The sequence below is a fragment of the Acyrthosiphon pisum genome, chromosome A1 (assembly GCF_005508785.2).
Source record: "Acyrthosiphon pisum isolate AL4f chromosome A1, pea_aphid_22Mar2018_4r6ur, whole genome shotgun sequence".
NCBI classification, from domain to species: domain Eukaryota; kingdom Metazoa; phylum Arthropoda; class Insecta; order Hemiptera; family Aphididae; genus Acyrthosiphon; species Acyrthosiphon pisum.
The window spans coordinates 111,775,571-111,799,445 of NC_042494.1; the positions used below are offsets into that span (position 1 = coordinate 111,775,571).

A 23,875-nucleotide genomic window follows, 5' to 3' on the forward strand; every position below is an offset into this window, starting at 1 on the left:
ATACCTATATTGCAGTAGGTATATATTATAACAATATACATATAGGAATTTAACTTCTCGGAACACAAATAATTGAAATTTGAAAGATATCGAATTTCTGAAATAAATTACCATGTATTATATACATAATTACGCGAAAACATTTGAAAGCGCAAACAGTAAAACGAACGGCATTCGACATAATACATAAACACTATAAAATTATCGAGTAAATAATCATTTTATTTTTTAAAAATCGTATTAGCATTTAGCTGCAGTAACCCTGAAAACGATCACATTTTATTCCCACCGCAATACGTTTTTATATGGGCTCAATGTCGACTACGGTGATGATGATGATGATGATGATGACGCGATGATTCGGTCGGAAACATCCTGATGCTTAATCTCGAGACGCGTCCGGCGCAACTGGGTTTCCACGGTCTGATAAACGACTGCAGCAGACGATTGCTATAATTCTACATCAGCACTGCTGTTCTAGTTCATTACACCGCCGCGGACCTCCATCGTCGAGGATATTATTGTGACGCACACACTCTCGCCGCTGCCTATAATAATAATAATATATAATAGGCGCCATTGTCCGTTTTGATTTTTCCGTTTTTTTTCCCTTCGTTTTTCGACCTCCCTCTAGAATATATAGTGACTAGATGATAATAATATCGTAGTTGAGTACGCGACGATCGTCATCGAAGTCCCGGTATAATACTCTACGGCGACATCGTTTGCGCGAAACCGAGAGTTATACCACACATATATATATATTATGACGTTATATTATATCCGTTCGTTCATTCATGAGTTCATCGCACGACGTAGGTATTATTATATATTATATAGGACGACGTAATCTAACAATATATTAACAAATATACATATATATATATATAATATACTTATATTATATATATTACTATAGAATTCCGTCTGTCACGTCCATAGACTTAAAGTAGGTAGCTCGTCTCGGGGCTGTGTTACCAATGTATTATTATATATATTATTACCTATAGTCTATAGATATTATGTATTATGTATTTATATACGATGTCACCGCAGTAGACTGCTGCTACAGTTATGGTATCATTCAAGAAGTCTTTTTTTTATTTTCTTATTATATTATTATATTCCCCCGCCCCCGCTATATTGAGCTGGAGGATAATATTTTAAGCCCCTACACCGCGACGTGGCTATATCGTTTTACATAACACGCACACACACACACACACACACACACACACACACACACACACACACACATATCTAATATATACAAAACACATTGACCTTTGTCGTGTGTGATGCTGCAGCGGCGGCGTGCATTCGGCTCGTTTATTTATTTACTTGTCTTTGTTCGGGTCGGTCGCGCGCGCGCGCGTACCTATATACATGTACCCGGCCTGCCGGCCACGACAAATCGCGAATGCAGCGCAGCCGCTAGCTGCTTATAACATTGTTGAAAACCTGATTTTCAAACTCCACATGCATTATTATCGTATACGCGTATATTATAATATTTAGCTCTGCTCCGTTTTTAATCTCGCGTGGCTAATAATCCGTCTTATTATTATAATATTACGTCGACACGCGGGGAGGGTGCCAGCTCGCGACGCCGCAGCAGCCTACGATCCCCGCGCGCTTCGGTTTCGCCGCGATTTGGCGGTATTATTGGTATATAACTGATGAAATCCGACCCGCGGCGGTCAATTATAATAACGCTACGATGGTAATAATAATATGGAAGTACTGCACACTCGGCGCGCATGTTTTCTGTTCGTTATTGAAATAATAATCCGACAGAGTTGTTTTGTGTGTGCCGCGTCATCGCTCTGTACCGCTGCAAAGCTTTCGAGAAGAGATTTAATGTCATTTCGACGTTTTTCCGCGGATAAGCGGGGCGCGCCCGGCCTCACATAAATAATTTTGAAATCCAATACATGCAAGTATAGCTATTTATTATATCTTTGTCGTGTGCGGGTATAAAATAATATGTAGAATCATGGAATTCTTGTTATTTTTGTCGATTTACCAAAATGGATACATCGTTATAATACAATAATACTCTGATGAAAGATTATACTATATTATGTATTTTTAATTGCTTTATTATAGCTTTACGTTAAAATGTTTTAAAACTATTCGTGCGTCGGATTCCTTTGGTATTAATTTCCATCCATTTACACGGTAAAAATATCATATAAACCTCGCTTTTCGAAATCGTTATTTAAACGGCGGACTATAACCGGCTCTCTACGCGTATATATTACCTTCCATAGTTCCATAGGTACCTATTCTCAAATGTTCTGGTCTTTTCCTCCGTCACGGGTGTATAATATAGCTAGGTATATCCATATGTTATACGTACGACTGAATGGGTATAAAAATGATATATTATTATATATTGCTATATTATACGAGTTCTCGAGAAATCAATAGGGATATTCATTACCGCACAGTAGGTGCATGCTTGTAAATATAATATTATTATTATATTATGATATTATACCGAACAGTTCTATTTTCCGTTCAATCGATAGTATAATGTGCGATATATATTTTATTATATAATATATAATGTTCGGAGGACTCTCGGTTCAGACGAGATCTTTGTGGAGGATGTTACAAGAACAGGTCGTCGACACGATGACGTGCGATAGATAGCCGTTGCAGGGAGACTCGTCGCTGCAATGTACATACGAGCTCGCGCGTCTGCACAGACGACTATAGGACAATCAGTAGCCGTCGGGGAACAATCGTCCGGAATGCGCAACGTTAAAATCGCTGCGGCGGTGTTTTGTTTCGTCGGCCACTTGTGCATTCGCACAAGTCAGTCACCACCGTCGTATCGTTTTTTCGTCAGTTCGATATTATACTATAATGTAGACGGTCTTAGAATATCATAATTATTACACGTCGTGTGTGTGCAGTTGTATACGACGGTTGGACCTCGCAGAGAGGTTTACCGGCACATTACAATATACCATTACGCGCATACTAATTATTAAACGATTCGTGAAATTCTCCAGAAAACGACGAGCAGACAGTGGCGGAGCACGTGTCCGCGCGCGGCAGCGGCGTAGGAAGGTCAAGGAAGACCGGGCCGTACTCGTCTGAGATTGCCCTACAGCATTACGTGAGATAACACCGAGCACGGGGAAATTAATCATGTACACACACACACACACACACGTGCGTGCGTGCGTAAGAGAGAGAGAGAGAGAGAGAGAGAGAAAGAGAGAGAGATGGAAATTTGTTTATATTATTATATTATATAAATTATAATATATAGGTAGGTATGCCTGTACACGACGAACGGCGTAAATCTTTCGATTTCTGTTAAAACTGCTAAATTGAGTCATCATCGGTTCTTTTCGTACGATTTCCTTTCTTTCTCCGATCCGGCGGCGCGCGCGCTGTTTGCATGCGTAATTACATCATGTTATGGAATTTTCGTCTATGTATATATGCTATACATATATTGTATTATTATATGTTTTTGTTTTTCTTCCGTCCGTCCGTTCGACCGTGAACAACGGGTCCATTTTTTTTTCGGAAACTAATTCACGTAAATCTATATAGTATAGAATACGCGCGTGTCTGGACTTAAACGCTTCAACGTCATAAATCATACAATTATTTTAGCGTCGTGTCGCTGAGTTCTGTTTCTTGGAATTTCTTAGTGTGGTATACTTATAATGCTGGTACACTTCTAACCTTTATAATACAAGTAGAAAACCTTTGAAAAGTTAATCCAACGAAATTAAAAACGATATGTTGGTATTATTGATGATATTACGTACGTATAAGTTAGTACAAGATTTTTTTTGTAGGAAATGTGGTATCTTATAATGGAGATTTTTTGACATTAATAATGATAAAAATTTAATAATCTTATTATTATAAAATCGAAAGTATTTGAAATGTACCTATACAAGATACAGTGATATACCATAATATATATATAATCGAGCTGTAATATATACATGACATATAAATTAGGTTTATTGACAGGGCCAATTCCTACAATATCATCTCCCTAAATACGCAACTGACTGCCGTTCAGTTAAAAAAAAAAGCGATACGCATTGACTTCCGTAGTAAGCATAGTAATAAAAGTAGTCGCCTAAGAAGCATGGCTTACTATGACTATAATATTATAGTCATTATTCGGACGAGAGTCGTCCGTAGTTTAATTGACCTGCTCTGCAGCTCGAGACGTATCGTATCCAAACTGTGTCATCGTCTCATATATATATACACATATTATATATATTATGTTTTCATTACGCCTGTTTCCTTGTTTTTATATTTTTTTTATTAGAATCTCGCCGATTATTAAACACCGCGTATCGACCCCGATTTGATTTTATGCATAATATACAAACATACTAAACATATTTCATCGATTTATGTGGTACATGTTCCCGAATTTCGGTACAGCGGTAAAATGGATGTTACACCTATTATTACTTAATTAAAATAAAAATATAAACAACACGTGTGAAGTGTGATTATACGTATTTATATAGGTAAACAAGTGCATAAATAAAACGGTAAACCGATGGTGGAATAGCACCTGTATTAAACTATTAGGTACTTAAAAAATAATATTTGTATACTCGTAAAATTTTACTTTGTTTTATTTTGAAAAATTTAATATGGAATACTTATAAAACACTCAATATTATTATACATAGGATATGTTGTTGAAAACATCGTACCGGGTATTATTCAATTTTTTTTTATTAGTTTATAGTCTAATTATTATTGCATATCTTAACTGAATTAAATTTTTGACCATTTCATCGAGTGCCTATTACCAATGATTAAAAAATAAGTAATCTCGACAACCGGTTTTTTCAATACATTGTATTTTAAATAGTAAAATATAATAGAATATGCAAAATCAAAAAGTTTTATTTTAAGTACTCGGGTAATTTATAACAATTTTATAAAACATTTTAAGAAATTTAAAATAATAATTATATTATCATGCTGCAACTGCTAGCAGTGCCATTTTTAAAAAATACTGAATAGAGGGATGAAATAATATGTGAATAGAAAAAATGTTGTGGGGATGGACGACATTGCTTCTTGTAATCTTCCCGAATATCGATTACATAAAATGTAATATTTATTTGCGTTTACTATAGCGTCAACACATGTGTTGTTAAAAACCTAACAAAACGTCAAGCAATTAAATATTGTGCCAAGTATGGAAGGAAAAAAAATACGTATGCGTTGTCGTCGTTCGATGTGGTACCTGTTGTGTAGGTTCATATGATATCGTTTTAATATAATAATATACATATATATACGATCAGATAGGTACGATATATTATTATATTACATATTATTATAGTGAGAGCACACAAACTGCGGCGGCGGCGACGTTGATTACATTCTGTGTATAAATTAAAATCGAACTTGAAACACACATAGTTTCCGAGTCGTGTGACCGAGGCATTTATTCCCAATGCGCGCGCGTGTAAAGTGCTATGTGTATGTAAAAATCGTGTTCGCCGCTCTTGTTCGGGTCGTGTATAGATCCCTATCGGATCGAAAATGCATTTTACGCGCACGCACGCACTTAAACGCGACGGATAACTACGCGATGACGCGCTCGTTCCGGAGCTTATGGTTTACGACACGGAATATATCAATATACCTAGGTATCACCGGATAATATGTACAATAATATTATAAATTAAAGTCCCTCCCCGCAAGAGCCGACGGACGACGGATGCTGATATAAATTTAATACACACGAAATATTGTGTTTATTTATCTGATTTGCTATGGGTTTACTGTCGTGTACATAACGCTACGCATAATATTATATGGTAAAAATGCAGCCGCAGCTGTATAAATAACGTTAATTATAATTATATACTTGCGCGCCGACTCTTCGATTGTTGTCTATATACCGCACGCCGGTTACCGCGCGCCTACAGTATAATATATACCTAATATAATATTATTATTTAACGTACTACCATAACGTAACACTATTTTATTTAAAGACCTTATAATAATAATATATAGGTACTAGGTAGTCGCTACGATAATGTTATACCCGCTCGCTGTGCCCCTGCGCCACGCTGAAATGTGCCGAGATCAGTATGATTATTTAGTAGGTACGACTACTTATTCCAGCGTGCAAGCACTATCATATTATAAGTTATAATATGTTATAATAGCTTTAAGCTGGTATAACCTTAATGGCCTACAATCGAAATAAACTCATCTATAAGTCTATAACACGGTATACTGTAATTTATTATTATACTCAGTTCGATCGAAAATATATATATATAGCTCGTAATGCAATGTTTTTAAGCGTCGGAGCGTAACACGATAAATGTGTCTTAACGATTTCTTCCAACGTCGAAAGACGAACACGCAATTCGCACTGTCGCTGATAAATTTACTGGTTACTGGTCCATGTCACTTTATTATCCGGTATTACTGCGTATTATAATGGATGCATCGAAGTGCCTAAAATCACATTAGTAATTGTTCAGTTTTTTTTATGATAACATCGTATTTTATTCATACTGGCAGGTGCAATACGCAACTTGCGAAGTTATATAGGTTAGCTAAGACTTCTAATTAAGATAATAGTATTGTTAAATTCCTCCTAACAGTGATATTTTTCTGGCATTTACTTATATTTATGCGACATCGGTTGCGATTTTTAAACGCATTACCGGCAAAGAAAGTATTCGAATAATTTAAATTGCCAACTCGAATAAAACAAAAATTACGTTGGTACCTATAACAATTTTAACGATGTTAGGTGGTATAAACAATAAATATACAAGATAGGTACATAAAAACTTAATAATATAATAAATGCTTTTTTATTTAATTTTTTAATACTTCATCATTGTTTAATGTTATTTATTGAACATTTAAAATCAAGCGTTTTACAATATGAATGTATTAAAAACAACATTGTGTTAGTCTAATAGCATTTTGGTTTTTTTTGAACCTATTATATTACACCTTGCAGACTGCAGCAGCGCACCAGTGCTATTTGACGATTTGATTTCAATTATCAACTAATGATATAATGATATATTGGCTAAACTTCTTAGTGAAATATTTTCTACCAGGTACCAACAAAAAATCTATGACTGTATTTAATGATAATGTACCCAATTTGGACATAATATAATATGAATGAAAAAAATCAATATCCAGTTTCTAATTTAAGATATTTTAAAGTCCAATTTTGGTCACAAACGAGTTAAGGTCATATTCTCGTATATATATATCATAATCATTTATCAATAATTGTCCAATCCTTGAACATTATCATATTATTGTTACGACTTAATTTAATATGCATTGGTACAATGGTAGGTACTTACTTAAAGATATAATTTGTGTTTTTTTACGAGTATGTAACCTATTAAATTATTAGATAGATAATAATATGTAAGGTGTAGGTAGATAATATTCATAATAGAAATTAATTACTATTAGGAGTGTTTCTGCAGAGGTAAGGAAAGCAAACGGTTAGCAGACTGTTTACCAATACCGCCTGATACAGGCATACAGCATATCACGACATAATATGAACTCTGTTCATCGCCAAAACGAAAATGTATTAAAGAATATGTATCAAAGATACCGCACTAAACTTTTGAAAACATAGACATATATTATTATATGGCTATGGTTGAAAAAGACGTTTAGTGATAGGAACAAACATTAAGTAAACCGTAAAAAGTTTTGTCATAAAATTATCTCCAAAACTATTTTTAGTAAACCGTTTGATCTCGGTCCCTATGCGAAATCGCGCTTATTGTTTACGGATTTTACGGTATGATTATTATTTTAGGTTATAGTGCGTACCAAGTGTAGGTAACTTCAACGTTCGCGGTTTTCAGAGATTTTATGATTATTTGTGATTTTGATGATTATACCTCCTATTATATATCAATATCAATGATACAATATTATGTTTGTATAATTACAAAAATGTTACTTTTGGATATTATCTCGTATAATATGGTACTCAGGGGATGGGACTAGTCACTAGTCTATTATTTGTCCACACTGCACACCATAAAAGAATACATTGATAAAAATTATGATAAAAGTCTGTAAAATTTATAATATTATCATTGTTATTCAAGACAGTCATATAGGTATTTCATGACATTCTACGTATACATGTTATAAATTTATAAATTATAATATACTGACAGAATATTCCATGGGGGTATAAGACGGAAAAAATCTAGTTCAGTGTGCTCCGCTCGATTGTTAACGGGTTTCTGTCGGCAATTATTACAATCCTAATCAATTACTTTTCCGTCCGTCTCTCATTTTTTTTTTTTTACCTATCAACAAACTGGTTCTCGGCCAGTTTGGTGGTAGTAATTAGTGGCGGTCAAGCGAAAAAAAATTACAACTTACTGGCTCATCATGTTAGTTAAACATTTGTCTAATCATTCGGGTAACATCAGCTATGTTGTTTCTGCTGCTAGCACCTACACTACGGTTTTTATCTACGGCCGAGTCAAATTAAATTCACTTTTTTAAAAATATTTTATCGTCCATTTTTGCGTCTTATTAAAATATTGTTCGAAAATAAATTGTTCGACTGATCTAAGAAACTACTTATTTTTTTATACTGTGTCTTAAATCATGTTACAATTATTATAACATCAACATATTATCTCAAAAATAATATATGAATATAGGTAGATAACCTTCCTTATACATAATAACACTGGTTATTATTATAACGGGTCTTTCAAATTTCAAACTATATACTGACAATTAAGTCATTACTTTTTTGACTTGAAATGTTTAATAAAATTTAACATTTGACGAGCATCGTTAAGTACTAGATTCTAAAATATGTTTGAGATTCAGATTTAATTTTTGTAGTTTTTATTTCTCAATAAATAATACGATTTGAATTTTTAACCATATCACCGTTTGTGTAAAATCAATTAGGTAATTAATAAACATAAATTTTTTTATTTTGGATAGGTTTAGCCATTAGATAAACGTTAACTATGTAATATACGGATTTTATACTAAAATGTTAGTGATAATAAGGTAAGCTGTAAATATGAAATTAAGTTATAAATATTTTTAAGTTTTCTCTCGTGTAAGTATAGAAAATTGTGTACCAACTCAATAAAAAAACGAAAATGGTTTCATAGGTAGGTAGGAAAAAGGTACTGTCTTACAAATATAATAGATTACAAAATTCGTATAATTTTCCGTTGTATTTTATTTTTATATCACGTCTATTATAATTATATTTTGTACTTTTAATCAATTTTTTCTTACGGCCACGTGAAGAACATTTTAACATGATATACGACTTCCTATGTTTATTATATGTATAGTGTATATCTATAATAGGTACACGTCTCACACTCTGAGCGTTATTAGAAAAAAAAATTAAATAATAATCCCGAAGAACATTACTACCATACGCGCATAACCACGAATTAAGATATGCCTTAATTCGTGCGTATAACCCATATATAGTGTTATAACCGAGGATGGTATCCAAACGATAATTTGTTTTGGTATATATATTTTTACACGCGATTATTCGCAAATATATTTCCGCAAGTAGGTACGCTATTAAACGTCGCGGGTCATTATGTACAGGACGAGTTTATATATATATATATAGGTATATAAAGTATGATATTAAGCTGAGATTATATATTAATATTCCTTATACCTCCAGGAAGTGCGTGTAAGGGTTGGGAGATACAGCTGGTGTGCTTAGCACACGTGAACTATAAGAGTTCATTTGTATATACACGATGATGTGTATATGGATATATCATATATATCTGTATGTAATAATATAATGACGATAAGCTTTGATAAAGTGTCCGACCAACACACACGTCAGGTAATGATTTTTTTTCGCGCGTGGTCTTGGCCGACACATGTAAATTATATTATTATTATTGTTGTTAAAGTGTACGTACGATTGGCGTTGTGTGTGGCGGTCGAACTCTTTGCGAACCAACAAGAGACGTTGCCCTCGATTTTACATAATATACTGCAGCGCGTGTAATCATGAAATAATATTCTAGTGTATTAAGATTTAAGATACAATATAATAATATTATAGAAATACAATAAACTTACACTCGTATGGTGTGTTTTTCATGTTACAGTGTGTTTCACGAAGTTCAAAATCGGCTTTCTGCAGTGCAATCGCAATCGGCAGTAAACAGTAATTTTGTCATCGCGAAAAAAATCATTGCCAAGACTGTCTTACGAGTGAGTACCTTTTTATTTTTCAATTAAAAAAAAAAAAAGATATACTTATATTTGTATATATAGTTTTACCAGTCATAAACGCGCGTAATAACTTTAAATTGCCGCGGTTTGTACCTATTGTTAAATATATGCATTAATAATATAATATATTATCTATAGAAAGTGATGCGATTTAAATAATATATGCACACCTAATTAAAAGTCTGACACATTCGCTCACAATTTATTATAGACTGTTATACACTTATATTATACTGTTATACCTACTATTATTATTGTCTATTATGTAAGTATACTATTTTACATTATATTTTTTTATTATTATCCATATGTTGTAATATTGTAAATTTTGATTATTTCAAATCGATTTCTATAACATATAATGTATTAACATAGAATGTATAAAATATTACATATGCAATAATTTAACTGCTCAATAATCGGATAACAAAAACGATCACTATATTATAGTGTTGTAGTATTATGCCTATTATAATTTATAGCTATATGATACCTGTAAGTAAAATATTTTATAATCTAGATAGCAAATGTTCCACGTGTATTTGAATATTTAAAAAAAAAAAAAAAAACCCATTATAAGGTATAATCATTATTATTCGTTCGTCTGTATTACATTTTGTAAAGGTAACGACAATTTTGAGTTGAAATTATATTATAATACATAGTACAGGTATTAGGTACCTACATAATAATGTATAGTATTATTTGCTTTATATAACGCCTTAGAGGTAATCTCTAAACGTAATTTTTATCAGCCATCGTGACTGTTTTGTATTACTAATATGTATATATTATGTAGGTGTACAACAGTATAATTCGAAACATAATAATACGAACAGAGTTGAGACGAAGGTAATTTGGATTACATGTTTGGTTTGACGCTACTACTTATAGGTACCTACACTAGGTAGGTACTGTAGTGCAGTATTACTCCTATTGCTACTACTACTACTCTATACTTTTATACATGTAACTACTTGTGGAATACCTATACCATTCACCGTCGTTCACGACCAAACCAATTAGGTTTATCGGTCGGATAGAACAATTTAGTAGTGGCTCGTGTCAGAGGAGAGAAACATTAATTATTATGCGTCCCCCCTCTCATAGTTATAATTTTATTAGACGGATAGTTATGGGTATAATTATAATTCGGTTTGATGATCGATACGCGCGATCAAGTACACACAGCCGCGGAAATAAGTCACCTCGATATTACTGTAAATAGCAAGGCTGGGCAATTTAACTGTTATTTTTTTAAAACGATTCAAGTTAAGTTAATGTAGACAAATTTAAGTTAAACTTAAAGTTGAAAGTTCCTTATCTTTTTTTAACATGTAGAAGTCACAACGATGGTGGTAACTACACTAACCATTGATACATACATTGATTACCTAGTGGATAGGCGATATTTTTTTATTTTTTTATTGTTCTTAATAAACATCGGCTACAATGACTATTATTTGGATAGCTATAGTAATCTATATCGTTTAGTCAAATGCTATATGGATAGATGAAAATATGATTTTTTTCAGTCTGTGGTTAACAACACTGACCGTTTCCGTGCCAATCGTGCGTGTGGCGTAAGGTCCGTGATTGTCCGGCTGGCCTCAGCGCGGTGAGGTAATGGTCCTCACGCAGATCATAATGACATCACGTCCAACGCGCGCCGTTCTATTTATTATTATTGTTATTATTACTATAATGTAGTTTATATGTATACGCTATATAGGTACCAATGTGTATATAACAACCGATTGTTATTATAAAATAACAATAGTGTAAAAACGGCGTCTCAAGTGTTATTATTATTATTATTATTTTTTAAATATAATTATTATTATATCGTTATAAACACGAGTTTGTTATTGATGGAACTAACTATATCGTATTACACAGTCGGGTTGCTGTGCAGTGGCGCAACGGTTGACGCGGCTTTATATATTTGATATAAATATTAAATCTAAGCGAAACTAAATAATAATTAAAAAAGCTTAATTAGCCACACGAGTTTGGTTTATGTAATTATACAATGTATGTTTTGTATTTAGATTCCCCGTGAGAAGCTACTGAGCTAGCAAAGTTATAAGGGTTGATCGATTTAACGTAAGAACTCACAATGGCATTCGAATAATACGTTAAATTTACCACTCTACGAATTATTGTTTTTAAAATGGTCGCTCTATGGCCAAGTACTATATTAGTAAAATAGATCCTAACAGTTTAAACACATTATTTCTATATGGGTGCCGGAAGTTATTGAAAAATATTTTTTTGATTTTCCCAATATTTTTACTAACCCCAAGGAACAACCTATAAATGTTAATAATGATTATAACAATATATTTAGTATAACAATTACTATACTATTGTGCGCTGAGGTCTTCTATATCCTGCCGTATTCCTGTGCGTTACATTACATTTTATTTTATAGCTCATGAGGTTATTGATTCAGAAGTTATATATAACGGCAACGTAAAGAATAAAATGTATAATTTAAAATCACCACGGTGTTGGTTTGTTTTGATTTGGACGTTATGTACTGACGATGTCGATGATAACAATATTAACATTCGTATATTCGGGTTTGCACGAAGATGATAGAACTTACCAAAATAAAAGCGTCACATTTTGACAAGTATAATTTTCGCTAAAATTTTAATCGAGAAAAAAATCAATTGCACAGTTCCGTTATAGCAAGTCGTTTCAGGTTATAGTCTGATAAATTAGGATGTATGTATAGCTATAGCCTAAAAAGGACGCGATACGTACGGCCATCATAGAGTTTTGATGTATACCTTATAATATGTGTACAAGATTTTCGGTTTTACATATGAAAAATACGAGAGGGAAAATTACACAAAAGAAAATAAAAAAAACACTAAAACCATTTTTATGTGATATGTTATGATTTTATGATATTGTCAGTGTGTTCTATATACCTATACCAACAAGGAAATAATGATCTTGAAAGTCTTGAAACAAATCGATAACGAGCTGTAACACGCATGTAACCAATAGCGCGACCAATTGATGTGTATACGTATATAGATATTAGATAGGTACCTATGTCCTACGTATATTATATACCTAGTATAATATAGCTTGTAGTATAGCATATATATATATATGTATATAATATACAATTTGTATGTACGCGTTACCATGTGCACCATTTTCATATTTTTACGCCTGCTTTTTATTCTTATAACAATTTCATTTTTCAACACACGATTAATTAATAATATGATATACAACAGTAAGTTATAATGCCCCGTGTCCCCGTACCACGTCGTGTGTATGATAACAGTTTAGTATAGGTAAGTATAACGTAATTCGGCCGCGGCTGTTATGCGTTTTACTCGTTCTTGATACAGATTATTGAAATATATAAATAAATATATTATTATAATAACAAAAATAAAATTGTAACGGAATATATTATTTTAAACCACCGTTGAAACGATTTATCAATACAATAATCGTGAATACGATTTACGATCTGAACTGCAAGTTCATTTGATTATTATCGGCCTTAAATGTTATAACCATTTTTATTTATGTATACCTTCATTGAATATGTTATATTCAATCTAACAATAACACTACAATCATTACATACAAATATACCTACAATAAAATATCTACCTATATTTGTTGAAACGCAGTTTCGTATTATATTAATATAATTTTTTTAATCATTCGGCATAACCATTTCCGTTGACGTTTAATAATACAACCGGAAACGAAGAGTTTTGTATTTTCCTATACCTAATGGTGTCAAATACGAGGTCATCGCAGAGAGGCCTCACTTTTCTAACAGATTTTCCAGATTGAATACGATAGTGCAACACGTGAACAGCGTAGGTTTATGCTCGCATGCTGCCTAATATTATATTGTGCAGTTTTTTATAAAAATATCATTCAGACCGTATCTAATATAAATTATTTTTCGTATATTTGTATTATTTGCATTATTTTTTTCTCGCAAATATATGTTTATCTGATACATTCAATTTGAGGTCATAAATTATTATAATCATATAAATGTTTTTTTTTTATCTCCATAACATCGATACTGATGGCTAGACAATATCATCTTACTAAAATCATATCTATACAGTTAAATTAATAATTATGAACAAAAATCCAACTGAGGAGATTTAATAACAATATTTGCCAAGTTAGAAAATTGATGAAATGATTAAATAATTGTAATAATGTTCGGTAATTAATAATTATATTTTCTAAGTATATAGAATATTATTCTAAATCTTAAACAGTTTTGATTTTGATTCAAAATATGAAATATAAATTTTACACGTCATGTCATTTACTCTGTGCGTATACATATTGTATTTTCTCATACATAGTTGTTAATGTGATTAATAATTATAGTGCATAGGTACAATATTGTTATATATAAGCACAATTATTCTAAATTATTACTCTTAAAAATTATAACCGTGAATCGAGTAACTGTATGATAAAATATTTAAATTTGATTAATTTTAATTCATAACAATTGAATAAGAATATAACTGTATTCTAAATGATGCTTTATGTATATACATTAAAATTATTCTAAAATCTACATCTTCATAAAACAATGCAGATTTTTTTTTAATGATAAGTGTAAATCTCATCCATGATCTATACATTGTTTTTTTCAATATTGTTAATTTTAATTAAAACAACAGTAAAAAAATTAATTACGAAAGGAACAAAATATGAAATACCTATTGGTATTAATTTTATTTATTAGGTAATAATTTTAATAAATTAATAATTGTATTATCATAAAAGTTGAAAAGTTCCTTACATATCTTATGAGTTTATGACCTTAGATAACTTCTAGATTATGCAAAATGTAATATATTACGCACCTGGGCTGAAAACAGTACCTAATTATGTTTAAATCACACATCATCTAATTAGCACGCGCAGAGAAAGAGTGAGAGTAGAATATTTTTCACCTAATTTGGGAAATATTTACAAAACATTTTCTTTTTTTCTATTCTCACACATAGGTACTTATATAATCGAAATGTTGAAAGGAAAACGGTTCCCACACAAGCAATACATTTTAACAAGGATGAGAATATAATTTATAAACCCATGATGTAGGTATACCTATACGATTGTTTACTGTTTGAAGAGAAATTTAATACAATCGAAATACCACTGCACTTTTAAAAATTTGACTGACGGGAAAAAAACTGAAAACGTTTCAAATTCTCTTTGGTGTATTAATTTTTTTTTTAATGACATAATTTTCAAGACTAAAAAAATTCTTGCGGTTAACATTATTACAATAATTGAGTAATGTAAATCGTTGACATTTTGTTCATTTTATTACTGTCATCGGTTCTGTACTTGAATTCTTGAAAAATAGAAATTTTACAACCATTTATCAGCCATGAAGTATTTTACGTCTTTAAGGAGAAGGTTTTATAGTTAAGATCTCTGTCCAGGTAGCGCCATGGACAAGAATATTATACGATTATCGAACACCTAACGTCCTAACCGAACTCTAATCGATCTATAGGTACACTCACCAATTAAGTCATATCTCAATCTTATAATATATCATTATATAAAGTCGCTAAAATATTATGACGTAGGTAAAAATGTAAATATATTAAAAGTCAGGTATGATGCGTCTATATGTTCAAAACGAAGGGTTCAATAATAGATCGTAATCGCGACACGACGGAAACGCCAAAAGCGGTGGCGTGCTGAATGGAGGTGTACCTATGTACATTGTACAGCTACCTGTATTACATATAATGCGTGAATTAAAAAAAAAAAAACCGCTATTACATACTATTCGAGTGAGCGATAGCAATAATTGCATGTCGTCTAAACGTCTTGTCGGGATAATAAATGATCGTGTCATTTCCCGTGTTCTCGCGATCATCCGAATAAGCACATCGTCATTGCCGGCGCACGGTTTTTACGTAAGACGCGCGGAGCTCGTGTACTATACACTGCAGTACCTATACCTAGGTACATAATATTATTATATGTATCCACCATATACACATTACATATATATATATAACGTATTGCAGTGGCGCAACTGGGATTTGTTTAAGGGTTTTTTTAGGCGTTTTTTCGATGTTTAACAACGTTTTTAAAAAATCGCTCTAGTCGCGTAATGTACACTAATAGCTGGTGTAAGGTACGCTGGTATAAAAAATATTTTATACATTTTAGTAAAAATCGTTGTTTTTTTCTGTAGTTGTACATTTGTTACCTCTGATGCATGGCATACATAATTCGTATTTATGATATAAAAAATCATCATACATTTAGTACAAATATTGTATCATATAAAATATAAATAATTTACATTTTTTTATATTAACTTAAAAATTGAATGCATAGTTAAATTTAATATACAATAGTATGTTATTATTTACAACAAAACTCAAGTAAAATTTTTGATATTAATTATATAATGTACTTAAATTAGTTTGATAAATTATTATACGCTTCAAGGTTTGAACCTGAGTTACGGTGCAGTGTGTATTGTGTACACAATAATATTATTGTTATATCGACCAGTTTATAATATTATTTACGCATCGGGAAGAAGAACTTGCAAAAGCGTCTTTATAGTAGTAACTTTTGCAGTTTTCTTGCGGTGTAATATCATACCTATAATGCGAGTATTGAGTACCCGCACCCATTCCAACGAGGTACAATTTCAGTGTCCATTATTGTAACGGATCATTATAATATTTGCAGAACGAGTCGACTATTATTCGTTTCATAACAATTGATACACCGACGATTTGGAATATTATTTTTTATAACGACCTCCAAATATTGTATTCGATTGAACCTTTTTAGTCTTCCGATTGCCTCAATTGTGAAAATATTTAAACATTTTATTAGACGTACGGGAATTTCTTATTTAAGTCCACAACTAGTCTCTGATCGTGAATACATCCGCAGACATTGCGTTTCGTTCACTGGTTATTAAAATGTAAAACGTAGTAATACATTTTTGATTTTATAGGATTATAATATATTATCATTCATAACCATGTGTGTAGTTTTTTTACTCCGCTAAACACATTTTGTAGAACATAGAATGTTGTTTTTTTATTATATTATGTTGGTAAGTATATATTATGAAATATTTATAATTTCTCAGTTATATTTTTTAAAAAACTGTGATTTAGCCGTTTTTAACAAAATATTGACCATTTGCGATAATTACCGCGTTCAGGTTTTAATTGGTACTTGCCAATTATATATTTTCCGAGGTCTCTTTTAACATAAACTTTTTATAATTTAATTGGTTGAATGAGATAATTACTATATTATTATAATAGCGTGCATACTGTACAAGTAGGATTCGAATTTATCCTTTAAACTGGAACGTGTTAGGTAACACATCATATGTTATAATATACATTATATACGTTTGTGTAAGTAAACAAATTATTATTCTTAAATAAATAAAGTTAGACCTAGTAACAATAGTGTAAAACCATAAAATAAAAATTATTTCGTCGTATTCCGTACTTATAATATGATCCGCATAGTAAAATCTTTTTAATTCATATGAGACCATCCATGGACGATCCATTATCGTAAAACCAATATTTTTATACCAATACTGAATATGAATGGTTTAAGTATAATATTTCAAGAACGATTTCATGTGCGAATAATCGATTATGTAAATATAATTTAACAATAAAAAAGTTGCACATACGTTTCAAATTGAAGATCACGGTTGGTTATTAATAAACTTATTATTATGTACATCCATATGTATATGTTTGTTTTATGTCAAGTTAATGGACTATTTTATGGTGCAAACAGCCCGTTATAAACCCATTTTATATATTATGAAGTGCATTGGTTTAAACGATTTTCATTTTTGAGAAACTTCTTAGAAATTGCTTTCTACATATTATACCACCTATATCCTATATATATTATATATATACCTACCTACTTATTTGTACTGTCACTGCTCACACAAATTATAACTCAATTTATACCGTAATATACCAGTCAGACAATCTCTGATATTACCTGTGGTTACAGACTACTCTAGCGATATTCAATATTATTTTTGATATATAAAATAGAATACGTCCATCTTCAGTTAAACGCATTTTTAGTTGTGACGAAATCGAGCCGACTTGGGAGTACCTATATAGTATATATCGTTTACGTAAAATTCACATTAAAATAAATTTCATAAAAGGGCCTATAATAGGAAAAAAATTGGATTACAGGCTTGTACTATTTTAGCAGTTGCATTATTGTCACGAAGACGGTTGGCCAAAAATATTTTTATAGAAAAATATAATATTTATAAAATTACATACATTTAATCCCGTGATAAAATAACCACATTTTTAATTTTCCTGTATCGACAATATGAGAAAATTTATTTTGTCCATTGATAATTTATTGTGTATATATTTGTATTCAGTTTCATATTAATTCTTTTGACGAGATTGTACTATCTTTTTATCGACAGTTTGATTTTTAATTTTATATTTGTATCAGAAGGTAATAATATGTTCAAATGTACTTTTAATTTTTGATTAAAAAAAAATTATAAATATACTTAATTTTTCATATAATACCGTATATTTTGTTGTTTATTGTTGTATTGTATAAGTGTAGGCACTGTCGTTCTATTGATTTAGAATGTGTCTAAATGAAAGAAAAACGATATTAATGCTACGTTTAATCGCACGTGTACGAAAATTGTATTACAAAATGTTCGGCTATTTCACTTTTTGTCACGTTTTGCAGTCATGAAAGACAATTTGCACAGTTATTATACTATATTCCACATTTACACTTCATTCGTTTTAAAAAAAAATAATAACAATAATGACCAATTGTTAATAATATAATATATATAATAAATCGCTCGCCATCGAATATACTATTATTTCGACATTTAGTTCTTTATAATTTGGTGAAAATTGTAATCAGTATAATATTGTAATTCATAATATTTATATTGTTATAATAGTCGTCATATAGTCGTCGTAATATATTTCTGACACAATTGTGGCAGCTTACAAATACAAATTCGTCAACATAATATATTATAACGATTTACATATAAAAAATCAAGGATTGTTCACATAACGTCTTGCATGTTTGTTTCATATTATATTATAATTGTACATTACATCAATATACGCGTATATCTATTTGATATTATGTGTATAGTATCTACGTTTACGAGTTACAATAATATTAAATTGCATAAAAATATATATATATATTATAGCCACGTGGAAAAATACTTACTTTTCGCTGTGACTTCCTTCCGCAGTCCGGTTTTTCTAAAGTAGGTAAAATACAATACATATAATGTAGGTAGATATTGTTGTATATATAGGTATAATGTTGTTTACTACAAGTACAATATTGTTACCTATATAGAAATGAAAAACGTGGAAATTAAAACTGATCGTTTTCCATTGCATTATACATACATACGTACATACGTACGTATACACGCGCATGATATATTTTATAATAATATATAATGGCACCTGGTTTCCGCGTGTCGTTGACGTTCGCGTGTCCGCAGACGCTCAATTCATAATACATATTATCATTATTATCGGCACTACAGCTGTCCACAAAATATCATATTGACACGCGTTCGTTCATAACAATAATAACAATAATAATAATAATCACGACGATAATAACAACAGAACCCCGTCATGACGCGCTGTTGTACGCGCAGCACCCGACAAGGGCACTCTTGCTCGCATCAAGGATACGCAGCGTAGTTTTCACTGCACAAAACACGTCGCGAATTTCATAATAATATAGGTACCATATCTATAATACGTCTATAGTTTATAATATGGCATATACGGTGTCATAATAGTATGTTATATAGACACCATAATACTATTATTACTACTACTAGGTACGTATTATTCGACAGTTCACGATATAATTTTGTTAGTGTTTTATCGGTCGTCTCTTCCGCGTGGAGCTAGCACACGTTCAAATGTATATAAAACAGTCAAGGACTTTTCTGTCCACACCCCGGCGAAAAGGTATAGCCACCGACGAGAAAATCGGAGGTACCTACTAATAAGATACAGTGTAATGAAATATTATATTATTATGTACACAGTAGAAGAGTGAAGACCTGTGAAAGTGAACACATATAATATTATTATTTTGCCAACAATACGATAATACTGTGTATTGTATTATGTATTATTATATACGAAAACGTTATGCCAAATATGTGTGTTCCATGTTATTCTATTATGTTATTCTGCGCTAATTGAGAGAAAATTAGACGCGTCCCGTACACATGCATCGGGCGGCGGGTTCCCACAGGCGATTCGCGTGTTCGCTTAACAGAATTAGAATATTATGAGACACGATACTTTTCGCAGTGGTCTCTGAAAGTTTTTAGATTTTTACTTGGCGATTTTCTGTTCACAATAACTTTCACATTTCGCGAAGAATACACCGGTATTACAAAATAATAACGTTTTTTTCCATTTCTTTATAAACCGCATAACACTGTGTATACCATCATATCGCAAATTATTTTTTGGTTTTTATTTATATTTTTACGCAAACCAAAATAAAATGTAATTTTACATTTAAATAATAATATAATGTAATATAAACGAACATACGATGAAATGCTTTCGTTTATATGTACCTATTACGTAATACAATTATGTATTCTCGCTTAGTTGTTTTTTCGAACGGTGGACATGTTGTGATGTATTATTTTTGAAACGGTCACTTGACGTTGAATAAGTGATAGGTAATTAGCTGCTCGTATAGGTAGGTAGCCTGCGGCGTATATAAACGTCTACGTTGTGCCGTATACATATGGTTTAAAATCAGTCTATTTCATTTTTTTGGACAAATTCTCTAAAGATATGTAATTATTGTTTTATTAAATTTGATTTGTGGTTTCGGTTCATGTTATGAAATAATTGTTTTTTTTCTATTATCAACTTGGTTTATAAATTACAATGAAGGCGGTATCCGTGGCTGGAATTGCTGGATATATATTAATATATACTATACGCTCACATTAATATGTTGTCTTTCAAGTACATTTAATAATAATAATGATCCGTAAAATGTATTTCCGTTTAATCGTGAGAAGTAACGCGTATTATTACTATGTAGTTACTACTGGTGTTTTCATCGTACGTGTATCTAATTATGTAACATCAATTATTTCACGGGTCAAAAATAAATTTATATTATATTAAACACACACACACACACACACACACACACACACACACACACACACCCATCCAAGTTAAGACGCAAATAATAAACAAAAATGTGCGGTGTAGGTGTATATTTATATATATATATATTTTTAATAGCTTTTAGTTAAAAACTATTACAGAGATACCTATATATTATGTTCCGTAGTTTAAAACATTACGAGAACACATATTTTAATCATATTAATATTATTATTATGATATATGAATATATAATGTGTTTTATGTTCATATAGTAATAACATACACTGCTCGAAAGTTATATAGGAGTAGAGGATCATGAAGAAATCTGAAATATTAGGTATGAAGGAAAAAATGTATCAATTGATATTTTATTCTATATTAAAATCAAAATTAATCTACCTTTATTTCCTCGATAAATGGACTAACTAACACAAAAATAGTTTTTCAATTCAAACCAGTAGTAATAAGTTTGTTATTATTATTATTTTTTAATAAGCATCATGTATGATGAATATTTCATTCAATATAAAAACTTAAACTTAATGCCTATGGCCTATGCCTTTATGTATTTTATGTAATTATTTTCGCTTAGTCCCTCCCTTTTTTCATTTATAGATTCACGCCTGTTCTTCTTTCATTATATCTCAATCGGAACTCGGAAAATTGTATGTTTTTCTTAGTTAATAAATACTTTACCTTGTATATAAAGCGTAAAAGTGTGTACTCTTTAAGATTACGTACGTGATCAACAGATATCGGTATAATTCATATTTAATAACCATTTGTCAACCAATATTGCTCTAAAGATGGACCTGTTGATTGCGATCGACTGGTTGGTGACCAGCTGTGATACGCCATCATAAAAACCCCTCAGATCTACATCGTTTCATATTATTGAAACTTAATCCCAAAAAAATGTAATAAGACTTAGATTATTTAAATATATACGCCTCTATATTCGTGTTCAGACCTGATAATTTAAACGCGTTTAGATACCGGAAAGTAGTATTTTGGGCTGCATCATAAAAACGTCTCGATCGTTAGCCAATGTCGACTTGTCATCGTTATTGGCGTGCGTGGTGCGTTCAAATGAAAAATAATAAACGTTGTAATACATAATATTATAGCGTTTGTCAACCTGCAAAGACTATAATATTATATAGGTATATAGAGTTCGTATTTGGAACCTACTCGGATTTTATAGAATAAAAATAAAACACGCATGTAGTCAATCAACAAATCGCTATATAGTGACCGAAAACCACTGTCTTTATATTGACAGACGTTCTTGCATAAATCATTCGTGTTTCTAGGAAGCTTAACGCACGCTGCTGATGGATAGACCAACGAATTATTGTACACGTGTACCTACATAGTATATACATATACTGAGTGCAGTGTTAGCACGTAGGCTTCTTTTTTCTTATGTAATTTTTGACAAAACGTTTCTGTATATGGGTTTTCGAACGACAAAAGGAAAAGCCACGCATTTCTTATCAAATAGTAGGTATACTGCTGCTATTATACTGTTGCAGTATATTTAATATGGACACGAAGCGAAAAAATATCATATACATGAACTACTATGACTAGATGAGATGACCCGAAGAATAACCTTACATCTCGCCACGTGTGTTGGCGTAGTATGTGTGTGAGTGTGTACGAGAGTGTGTGTACGCTGAGTTTATTTGACGTGCACGAATGATAAATAGAAAGATATTAGGAGGTATATATGTTATACTGTGTTTTCTTTCTATACACATGAGACATGACAAAATAGTTTTCAGTTTTTACTTTTTTAGTAATTTTGGCCTTAATTCGATGCTTGCGCCATCGTAAAGTAAGATCATAATATCGACAAACAGTTCCTTTATCGTCGACTGTCAATCGGTCTTTTGAAATCATATGTTAACATAACAAAGAGCAAAATATTTCGTATATGACCTTAGTGAGCGTTGGGATTATTTATCGTATTGTATAACCGATGGGAAGTTTATGTACTATAGTAGGAACCTACATAATAATACCTATACAGCTGTATAAAAAAAAAATATTTTTTTTTAAATTTCCATGCATTAAAATTCGTAAAATCCGTATTCGTTTAAAATCGAGCTACTTACAAATTAATATTTATTAACTCGTTGCATTTATTCAACAGCTTAATTTTTCAAGGCCTTAATAATTTTGAATTCGTTGATTATAAGACTTAAATGTCTATGAATTTACAATATATGATTTACTTGACACAAGGGCATAAATAATGAATATTGAATTGTCAAATAACTGTTGTATAGGTAGGGACTTAATAAGATACAATCGTATAT

The 23,875-nt window shown here is 31.2% G+C and overlaps 1 protein-coding gene across 1 annotated transcript in view; it reads left to right on the forward strand.

Moving 5' to 3' along the window:
* The window catches only part of LOC100167745, a 73,503-nt gene that overhangs the window by 12,550 nt on the left and 37,078 nt on the right, over positions 1 to 23,875 (forward strand). The window contains exon 2 of the mRNA XM_001951290.5: positions 10,170 to 10,275. The gene's annotated coding sequence lies outside the window, so the exon portion shown is untranslated. The remainder of the gene's footprint in view (positions 1 to 10,169; positions 10,276 to 23,875) is intronic.